Below are 12,362 nucleotides of genomic sequence, written 5' to 3' on the forward strand. Positions count from 1 at the left end.
ATCAAGATTCTTTGTTTCACATATAAGCAAGTATATAACATCTTTATGCAAGTATATAGATCTTCTTGGAAGAAATTATAATCTTGAACAGACATAAATTATGTCTGTTCAAGATTATAATTTCTTCCAAGAAGATCTATATACTTGCATAAAGATGTTATATGCAAAGAATCTTGATTTAATAATAATTTTTTTTCTGTGTACGATTGAAAATAATAATTTTTTAATAAAATTTTTTGTATCAGGTTGACATGAATAACATCGCTAACGATCATTTCTTGAGGAGAATCCTTTGGACAGATGAGTGCACTTTCCGCAGTGATGGGCGAATAAACAGGCATAACGAACATCATTATGCGGAGGAAAATCCTCATTGCCGAAAGGAAACGCACATCCAAGGACAATTCCACATTAATGTGTGGATGGGAATTTTGGATGATCGAGTGATCGGGCCGCATTTCTTTCCGGAAAATGTGACAATTACGGGACAAGTATATTCCGCTTTCCTGGAGGAAATATTGCCAGGTTTATTAGGTGATGATATTTTAAAAGTAAATCACCTAATCGATTAATAAAAATGTTATGCGAACTGTCTCAACTAAATCAGTTTTACCAACCAACAGGTGCTGAGATACCAAACATGATTTTCCAGCAAGATGGACACCCAGCACATACGTCCCTTCTCGCTCGTGATTTTTTAAATCGGCAATATCGTAATAGATGGATAGGCATCCACAGCCCTCTTCAAGAATGGCCTCCACGCTCTCCTGATCTTACGCCAATGGATTTTTTTTTATGGGGCTACATACGCGATATAGTGTATCAAACATTACCACGCAGTAGAGATGATTTGATTGCTAAGATACGAGAAGCGAGTCAAACAGTAACGCCTGTAATGTTAAGAAACGTGCGAGGAAGTTTCATGAGGAGAATTGCATTATGTGCGGAACAAAATGGGGGGTATTTTGAGCACATTTAAAAATCATTAGAAATTTATATTACGCAATACTTCTCGTACTGGTGTGCGAATTGGCAACGAGAGCCTCTCTTATAACATTAATTGTTTCCGCTGATCTGGATGTAACGTTCAATCGACGTGTTGAGGCATGCAATGTCCCATGCCTACAAAGCCTAGCAAATAGCGATTGAAAAAACCCGTGTCCAGGGTGTCGCTTATCAGGATAACGTTCCGCATAGAGAGCTGCGACTCCTCTTTGATTTTTATGGCATTCGCCATAAATAAGCAACATATTTGTCAATTCATACATCAATAAAGTTATTATTATAAAAATATTAATCAAGTTATTGACTATCCCTAATATTAAGAATCGCAAACAGGTCTACCTAATATTATTATAATATTATTATAAAGTTATCGATTACCACATTTAATATTTATGTTACTGATTATTGATTTATCTCATACCTGCGCTTTCGACAAATTTACATCAAAATAGGAGACATTCACATATATTACTAAACCTTGTTTATCACATTTATTATTTCATAAAATTTATTTTCATACCTTGTCACTGTGGCTTCCATTTTAACCGATTAATGTTGAAGTCTATTGAAATAAATGTTTCGTAATTTTAGTACTACACACTATTTAAATAACTACGCATAAAAGTATTAAGATATAATTACGAAAAACTGAATAATTTATGAGATATCTTATACTTTATGTCGAAATGTGCCAGAATAAAGTGTAAAATATCTAGTAAACTATTTATTTTTCGACAGTTTCAGCTTACAATACTTATACAAAATAAGAAATATATATTATGTGTAAATATAACATAATTCTCTTGAAAAATGCCGATAACCTCTATATAATGTTAAAAACTTTAGTTTTGTCAAAAATTAATTTTACCATTATTTATCCCTCTCCAAACCATACAACTTTTATCTAAAACATTTTTCTTGATAATACTTTATTTTCGAAATATTTGACCGTTCCGGAATTTTGCCACGCGCTATATGAAGAATTGTATAATGTTTATATTGATTTATTACATTGAATATCAATTTAATAATAAATTATTAATATATCAAAATAAATATTGTAGAGAGAAGATTTGTTAGTGATCATTTCCGAAAAAGAATGATGGGAGTGATATTGCCGACATGCCCTGCAAGCGTACGCAGTTGTGAACCACCATGCGCGCCTGTACGAGTAGGCAACCAGTTAGACCGACATGTATGTGAACATAACACCCTGTACACACCTCTAAAATACGGTATGCGCATACGTCTCGCCAGCTGGTTCAATTGCACGTCGGTGGTCACGCCCGCGGGCATTTTTATCGTCATTTCGACGTTTTTTTTTTCTCTTAGTTGATACGCCTTGTCCGCGTTTATACGGCCCAAGATAAATTCCTCGTCCGTATTTATAAGGTGCCAAGTATAGACCGCGACCTTGTTCCATCGCGCGATTGTGACGTTGCAGTTCTTCAAGTTGACGTCGCGCATTTTTGCGGGCGCTTACCGCTTTCGCTACATTTGCAGCTCCACCGATCAAAGATCCTAGAACGCCCAACAGAATTGGCAAAATCGGTAACATGCCACTTCGTTTTGCCGACGGAAGTACTCGTTTTTTTTTCATCGTCGTCGTTTTCCTCTTTCTCGTCTTTGCTTTCATACCTATGCCGATCTTAGTCTTGGCCTTCATCGCTGCCCAGATGACTGCAGCAGCGGTTCTCTCCCAAAGTCAAGTCTCTCGCGGTAATGCGTTTTCGTACTGACGCTGCGAGTATATCGTCAGCAGCGTGTCTATCGACGAGTTCGTTACTCTTAGAATACGCAATATTGTGTTCGCGGCACGCTGCGTCCAATTTACGCCCGTGTCGCCTCTGGCTAATCGTTTCTTCAGCCGAGTACCCGGACCGCAAAACTGGTAGCCGGGGATATGTAACTCGAAAGGAAGCGCGTTTATCGTTCGATTCAGCAAACTTCCGGTTTTGTTCGACGCTGACATTCGCTGCAATCTTTTATCCTCGATGCAGGGCCGTCAATGTGCGTACGCTGCCAAGGTTGATTATAATGCTCGTCACAGCGACGATAAGTTTGAACTACCGGTCCACCTGTATATGTTTCGGAAGCCGTTCCCAAACGTGGTCGATGTAATTACCGTACACGCGTAACAATACGACTTTAGGTATATATTGCAACTGCTTAGCGCTTAGGTCCAGAATATCGCTAGGATGTGACAGCGCAAGAAACATTTTTGATACTGAGCGACTCAAGATTTCACACATCCATAAATAGGCCCTCGACGTGTCACGCGAGTTTAGTGTGAAACATGAAATTCGTGCGGCAGTCGCTGACGATACGCGTCACAAACTGCGACGACAAATTGCGAATGATGGGGGACAACGCGCAGTTGCGGAAACACGGTGAAATGCTGCCGAGTACCATCCGCGCAATAATTGCGGGGCCATCTTCGTGCGGCAAAACTAATGTTCTCATAAGCTTGTTGGAAAGTCCGCACGGTGTACGTTTCGAGAATATTTATATTTATTCCAAGTCGCTGCAGCAGCCTAAGTATCAATATCTTGAAAATCTGTTGACATCGATCGACAAAATTAGCTACTTTACGTTCTCCAATAATAGCGACGTTATTCCACCGAGCGAGGCGCTTCCGAATTCAATCTTCGTCTTTGATGACGTTGCATGCGATAAGCAGGATGCGGTGAGAGAATACTTTTCAATGGGCCGCCACTCGAATGTCGACTGCTTATCTTTGTCAAACGTACGCGAAGATACCTAAACATCTGATACGTGATAACAACAATCTCCTAATTCTGTTTAAACAGGATGATACCAACCTCAAACACGTTTACAACGATCACGTAAACACCGACATGTCGTTCGACGAATTTTATGCTTTGTGCCGTGCTTGTTGGCAACAAAAGTATGGATTTCTAGTGATAGACAAGGACAGCGCATTTAGTAACGGACGATACAGAAAAGGATTTAACGAGTTCGCGATACCACAAAACGATTAGTCATTATCGATACGTCAACGTTGAACATTAACATGGCGGAAAATAACAAAGATATACGCAAGCGTGAGCAATTCGCGAGGGAGATTGAAAAAACGAGCGATGCGATCCGCAAGAAACATCGCGCTTTAAAAACCGGCAGGATCGAGGAGGAAATTGCGATGGAAAGACGTTTCAAGCCCATCGTCGCACCTCTGAAACAGATTGTCGAGGAATCTCAGCCGATTAAAAGAAAAGAAGAAATCAAGGAAGAAAGAATAATTAAAAAAAGACTGAGCGACGATGATGACGATGGTGCATCTTACGAATTGTCGAAAGCAACATCGAGCAGAAAGCAACGTTTTGAACAAGCGTACGACGCGATGGATTCACCAGCGATAACGTCAACACCGCGTACGATCGGTCCTGCAACATTAACTAACAAGGCTCTCGAGAACGTTTTCGAAACCACAGACGATTAGTTCGGAACGTCTGTTCAACATCAGATGCAAACGTTGGAAGATCGAAAAACGTTATCTGAGCATTTAGGTCCGCTCGGTCAAAAGTACATCGGAGATTTCTTCAGCGGTGGTGGAAAAGAGAAAATTATAGACATCGTGTATGGTGTTCGTCTCGACAAGGATGGAATGATGCTTGGTAATAAAAAGTTTGACGTGGACATCAATGATAATATAATTATCGATGGCGTGCGATACGCTGGCACACCCGGTCTTTACGAGTTGATTTTTAAGAGACTCTCCGATGATTTTCTCTATAAGGAGGACGATTTGCAAAAGTACAAGAGCATATTGTTGACTACAAACGTACATAAACGTAATTACACCGCGGAGAGTCGACTACGAAGCAACAAAGGATACAGGTATAGATACGTGATCGCATCATTGATGTCAATCGAATCTACACCAAAGAGAACGAATAAATCTGGAAAGGGATTACCTTGCGCTATGATACTAAACGACAACGCGATTGATTACGTGCACTGGGACGATCCCAACGAATTAGTAGATCGTCTACGATTGCTAGACGCTTCACATCGAGCAGGCAACGACGCTCACGGCAACGAGATGTTGTCCATCGTGGAAGAACTTTGTGAAGCTGGCATAATTATAAATTAAATCGTATACCCACGAAACGAGTCAGACGAGAGGTTGATTTTGTTTGAGAAGGACGTGCGATAGACGACAAAAATGAGCAGCAATGAACATCGAAAAGACGGTTACGAACGTTTAACGAATGACTTTGAACGATTCTTAAATAAAAATCGGACGTTTCAAGAACAGTTATCAGACAATTATCGATCGGCTCAGGATCGCTATGAAAAGACACAACAAGAACGAGTGAAGGATGGTTATCGAATGGCCGTAGATCGAGTCAAGAATGAGTATGAAAAATTATCTAATCGACAGAAACCGGAAGACAAAGAAAAGTTATTAAAGGAAGACAGAAAATACTGATAAACGGAGAAAAAGAACGTTTTTTTAAACAAAGTAGAGGAACTTTGCAATGCCGACATTATAAATTACATCGTGTAACCGCTAAACGAGTCAGTCGTAATGCAATTCGTTTACGCGCCGAAATATGAGTTCATCGAAGAAAACAATAAGCTCCGAGAGGCGACGAATCGTCGAAGAATTACACGCGTCAGCTAGACGCAATTTTCCTAGAAGACGTGTTATAATCAAGGGATTCAACGATCTTTGGCAAGCTGATATCGTCGAGATGCGTCCCTATTCAAAGTATAATAGAGGTCATAATTACATACTTACCGTCATCGATGCATTGAGTAAATACGCCTGGGCAGTACCGCTCAAGAGCAAGGCCGGGCGCGAGACGGCTGACGCAATCGCCAAGATAATTCGAGAGAGCGGAAGATGTCCGAAAAATTTGCAAACGGATATGGGAAAGGAATTTTATAATGTCGATGTGCAAAAAGTCTTGAAAAAGCATGACATTAATCATTATTCTACATATTCGGTTTTAAAACCATCGATAATAAAGAGATGGAATCGCACACTTAAGAACGATATGTGGCGTATGTTTACACTTAACGGGTCGCACAAGTGGGTCAACAAGCTGCCGCATCTGGTGTCGGATTACAACAATCGCAGGCATCGTACTATCGGCATGCAACCAGTCGACGTTAATTCGGAAGTTGCTGAAAAACTCCTGGGCACTGTATACTCTCACATAAAAATCATGGGGCCAGCAAAATTCAAAGTAAACAATTTGGTGCGCGTGAGCAAGCACAAAACGACATTCTCTAAGGAGTACACCCCCAATTGGACTACCGAGGTGTTTAAGATCGTTAAAGTACAGCGCACTAATCCCGTAACTTATCTCCTGGAAGATTATTGCGGTAAACAAATAGCGGGTGCCTTCTATGAGTACGAGTTGCATCGCACGACTCATCCAAATGTATACCTGGTAGAGAAGATAATAAAGAAAAAAGGAAACAAGGTTTACGTCAAGTGACTGGGATTCGATGATTCGCACAACTCATGGATAAATAAAAAAGATGTTATTTGATTTATTTCAATTAAACATGTATATATTTTATATCATATAAGCGTTTACAAAAATGAATACAAACAATTTTTTTGGTCTTTATTCTTTTTCTTTCCTTATTAATACAAAATGTCATATAAAAATTTTTATTAAAAAAAACATCTAAAATTTGAAAAAATATCAAAATATCTTATTCATAAAACGTCAAATATATATTAAGCGTGTAACATATATGAAACAATACATAAGATGTATAAAATGAAGCATACAAAATATAAAACGTATACAAAGTATAAAGTATGAATAACGTACTTATATAAAATATTAATAGCATATTAAACGTGTAAGAAATATAAAAAAAAATGTAATACAATAAAAGATTAAAATGCACAATATTTGTAAAAATGTGAGAACATCTTATGATTATAACTGTATCTGCCAATGTTCCATGGTAATGTATTTGTTAATGATGATGGAACAAGGTATCTTTTATCATCATATGGCGAGAGCGCCACTTTGGATTCTGAAACCGTAAACACTTGATGCAGCTTCGAACGTATACACGATTGGCTACGAGTTAATTCTATTTCATCGTTCAAACATCGCATATAATCTTTAAAAGTAATAGTTCGCGCTACTACATTGTTTTTCACACCTTTCGCTTTTTTGGTATCTTTTTTACCATCTACTTTGATCGCGTACATCTTTGCTCTAAACCCTACAAATTCGGTCATGATCGCACCATTGTTTTCATCTTTCATTAGACCGAGGACTTTTTATTCGCGAGAGGCATACCGTACGGGTTGTCTGCGGGATAATCGCTTGTATCATATCTCGCTATATCACGTTTCATCGTTGAATAAATATCACCGCACTCGAGGAAATAAACAAGACTATCAGTATCTGATTATAACAATTTGCACTTATTTTTATATAGCGGAAACATATATTCGTGATGAAATTCGTACAAGCAGATTTTTGATATGTCAAGTATGCACATACCCACATAAATCGGCTTGTTAAACTTCACCTCGAGTTTACGCAGTTTGACGGCAACTAAATTTTCCGCAAAGACGCTGCGGCTGTGAAAATTTGGTTTAGCGATCATTGCCTCTGCACCGTAACGTCCTTCCCATTTTGTCAATAATTTTACGTCTACGTGATTATGTACGTTTTCCATAGTTTTTCCAAACACGGCGTTGTTCATCAATTTGTACAAATTCGAAATCATTTTTTACGGTCATTCTAAATTTTGTGTTCAATTCTATATAATCGCGAAGCCATGGAGATTGAGCAAACTGTAATACGCGATGAATTTTTGTTATGCGAAGCCCATTGCGCATGCATTGTTGCAAATAACGGTAATGTATCACATACCGCTTTTTATCGTACAACGTTGCGAGAAGTTTTTTCTGCCGTGATCCTGGCGGTTTATTGTGTGTAGGACAGAAAGGTAAGTCAGTGTGTCGATTGTACAGACATTGTGGATATGTGAGATCGATTTCTAGCACATACCCAGTGGGCGAATCCGAAGCGATCGCGTTCACGTCAAAATTGTCAACGTTTTCGACCCATTGAAACTCACCGTATGGTAATGATTGACACATCGCAAAACCATACATATTGTTTATGTCAAAATACATTAGATAAGACGATGGTTTCGATGGATCGTAAGAACACATGTACTTATTATTGGCTTTAGCATATCTACCGAAGCATTGACTCAAACCACCGCGTATACCGCGTTCTATAAATAAGATCAAGTCTATATCGGTGAGCAACTCAAATCTTATGCGTGTTAGTTTCAACATTGCATCCCAAGTGTAGCCTGGCAATGTGTAATAATGCGCGGGATCGAGACCATAACTATTAATGCTACTTTCGCGGAAGTTTTGAAAAATATTAGCCAATAATAAGACATCGGTCTTGAGATATAGATCGCTGTATTCGCCCAGGGTTTTGATTGAGAACCGCTGCCAAACTTTCTGAGCATGAGCATAATCTGTCTGTGATACTGTCTGCTTGGTAAGAGAACTATAAAATGATTCACGCGCTGGCAGTTGCGTTTCATACAGTTTGTCAACATTATCCACGTATTTATATGGAAAGACACCTTTGCGTGTCAACAATTCAAAGTCTTCGTTTGATAACGAGGAAAATTCCAAATGAGAAATTTTTAATTTATCAAGACTTAAAAACGATGCCAATTTGTCAAGACTTGAACTTAAAAACTTGTACGAATCGATGAACTGTAGCCGTATACAATTTCGTGCATTTTTGAAAATTATGTCTTTATAACAAGTATTTTCAACATATTTGGTAAAAGATATATATTTTTCTTTATTTATTGGTAGTAAATCGATTTTGCCTTCGAACGTGGTGGCAATTTCTTTTATGATGAAATGTGCATCGTAACCAGATAAATTATGAAATACGATCGGAATAACGTACGAATTTTTGTAATTTAAATTACAATTTGAATGAGCTGCACCACGGTAAGACCCTGTCAAATGGCAATGATCGCGTACACGTATACTATTCGGTGCAAACGGTTTTTTACAGATATGACAATGACTCGCGTTACTGTATGCCTCTTGCTGCTCTTTAGTTAATGATTCCATAGGAACATTGGCGGATATTCTGGCTTTCATGCTATGCGCCAGGTTTTCGAGTTCTTTCACGAACCACACGACGCAATCGTTATTGCGACGAAAATGATACTCTGACAACGCGTCGTCGTATGAGCACTTAACATAATATGCTATACTAACTACCTCGTGATGCTGATACGAGAAATTTGAAGTGTTCTCTGTTCCTGACTCAATCTTCCGCAGTACGCACTCCAAATCTGAATAAACAACGAAGGGCACACGCTCTTTGTTATTGTAAATATCGAATTCAAGCCACTTGTTATCCTCGCTCGGTAGTAAAACGGCGCAGTCGTTTAATTGCTGACAATCTACTTTGTGCGACTGCAACTTTTCTTCTGAGCTGAAGTAATGCAGACAACTATAAAAAAAATAGAAGACGATTTTTCACATTAAAACAATTTTTATAAGTGAGAAATATTTTTTTAACAGATTTTATTATTCTTACCGATCACAAATGTACTTTCTTCTTTTATTATTGTTCAGCTGTAAACTGATAGTCGTGACAGATTGTTTATACATGCAAAGTGGCCGAGGTTGTTATCACGTTCATCTTCCAAGTACAGTAGATTGGCATGCTTCTCCTTTTTATCCTTGATGACCCTTATCGGGAATACGCGTAGTTTCTTTTCTTTTCTGTCGAATTCGGTACCATACACATTTACCGACATGTCGTTCAAACGTTCAAATTTTCCAATGTCTTTTATGTTCATTGGCAATGTTATGTCACTAACATTCAAGACTTCCGCGTAATGTGGATATGACGACTCCCGGTCTGCATTTCTTTCGGCGGGGTACAGAGCGGCCACTACCACGCGAAACACGCATTGTCTTTCGATTGCACATTAATCACGGCACGTTTATTCTTTATTTCCCGCGGCAATTTGATGCAATATCCCGCGTGCATGGGATTATGTTTATTAATGTTTACCGTTAAATTCAGTATTCGCGTAAGAGTCCAACCGCTATCGCGTTCTTGGAACTCGTCGAGCATCGCCAACGTGACATCGATAACACTCTGCTGATACCATTCGCGCAAATTTGACGATTGATAAAGTTCATTGTTCCTCGTAGCGATATTTTTAATACTACGTTCATCATGATTATTAACATATTCACCGTTAAATACGGTGTTCACCTTTACACTATCATGTTTCGCGATAGCGTCTTGCACTCGCTCAATCACCAAATCACTGGCGTCCTCCAAAAAATGTCGCGGCTCGATATAATCAACGTTAATAACAGCGCCAGTCACAATGTGATTCTTGAACGCGGCCTCGATCTCGCGCCATATGAGCGATTTCTTATCATCAGCGCTAGTTCTTGCATAATTGCCACCAACATGCACGAAACGTCTTTCTAACTGCGCTTTTTCACCTTTCAGTCGCGCGATTCTTGACACAAGTGATTGTCTTTTTCCCACGGCGAGTCGAGGACGTTTGGCACTACAATGTTCTTCGAGCTGCGCGAGGCACTCGTCACATCGTTGCAACCACTCAAAACATTCAGCTAAATTTGCAATCTGCAAGCATTGCTCGAGCAGTTCGCGTTCCACTCGCTCACTATTTTCCATTTTTTTCAGTTTTAGTATGTATCACACGCTTTCTCGGAGCACTTGCACGTATTTTGTTTACATGATTTGCAAATTTGCTGTGCACTTAGAACGTTACAGTGTCCGTTTATATATTTTAATTCACAAAAATCAGGAAGTATAGCGTATATCTCCACCAAGGATCATCCTGCTCTCTATTTCTCTTTTCAACCCATTGATTAAATAAATTAATCACTGCAGGTTCGCGCTTATCGTCGCAGTTCTGTGGTGGTGGTGTATACACGTTTATTACAAGAAATTTGATGCACTGTCCATGACCAGCGGGAATCGTAATCTGCTGAATGATATCGTATATAGAGATATTCTGGTAAATTTTTTTGCCCACTGGTATTTGTTTAATTGCTTTTCTTCACAATTAACAAACGCGCACAGATGGTCCAGTATGAGCAAATACAATTTTCTTTTCCTGTAGTCTGACAATCTACAAACACGTTCTGAGTTAATAATGACACCTTGTCTCACGGCACGTTCACAAGTCCCGCGTATTCCTAATTCTCGATCGCGAAGGAATTTTATCGACGATACTCGTCGTCGTAGAACATCGCTTTCTTCTTCTTCCGGCATAAACACATTATCGAGAACGTACATGATTTTTTCTAGATCAAAATCTATAAATAGATTTATGTCTATATCAAGCACTGCGTCGTCAAACTCCATTTTTGACTGCGTTTAATGTGAACTTCAATATGATCAACCATTTTTTAGAGAGTAACTATTACGATTGATTTGGTGTCCACATCGAGACTGATCGTATAATATATTCGCCAAACTTATAACCGAAACATGAGTTTTGTTTAATCGATCGAAATATTAACGCTTGCCTCTTACATCATCTAAATATTGTTTCAACGTACAGCTGCCGGACTATCGGCGCTTATCTTTACTAAGAAAGATATCTTGCAAGATTAGACATGTCACTGGGCGACAACCGCGCACGAAAGAGAGCTCACGTAAACAAATCTAAATATTATTTTAACGCGTTATTAGCACAGCCAAAAGAGCTGTTCAGCGCTTTTCTCTCTCTCTCTCTCTCCCTCCCTCCTCTCTCTCTCTCTCTCTCTCTCGCATCCATCTTGACCAAAAATTATTAGAAGATAGCGAGCGGCGGCGGCGGCGGCGGCTGGCCCCGCGAAAATAGCCGCGCACACCCCACAAAATATTCGCCATCGTATCGCTTATCCCCCTCGTGATGACAGACATTTCCGATTACAAAAGTACAGTCATACCCACCTCCTCGCGGTGTGATTTATTATGTTTATGTAAACAGAGGAACAAGTACATGGTCCATGTTTACATTAAATGATCAGTTGCCTCCACGCGGCACATTTCAAGAACATGGTCCTCGAATCGTTATCACTGTTTATTTAAACATTGATTACGCAGAACTATCGGTTAGGTTCATACACGTGTCCCCGATTTAATTCCCCCCTCGCCCCGCCCCGGTCGCGTGACATCGTCTCCGGTTAGATCCCCCGTGAGACCCGAAATATTCCCCCCTTCACCGCACGCGGCACATTTCAAAGGTGTCAAATTTATTTAAACATCGGTCAAGAACATGGTCCTCGAATCGTTATCACTGTGTATAAACATTGA

This window comes from Solenopsis invicta, chromosome 2 (assembly GCF_016802725.1).
Source record: "Solenopsis invicta isolate M01_SB chromosome 2, UNIL_Sinv_3.0, whole genome shotgun sequence".
NCBI classification, from domain to species: Eukaryota; Metazoa; Arthropoda; class Insecta; order Hymenoptera; family Formicidae; genus Solenopsis; species Solenopsis invicta.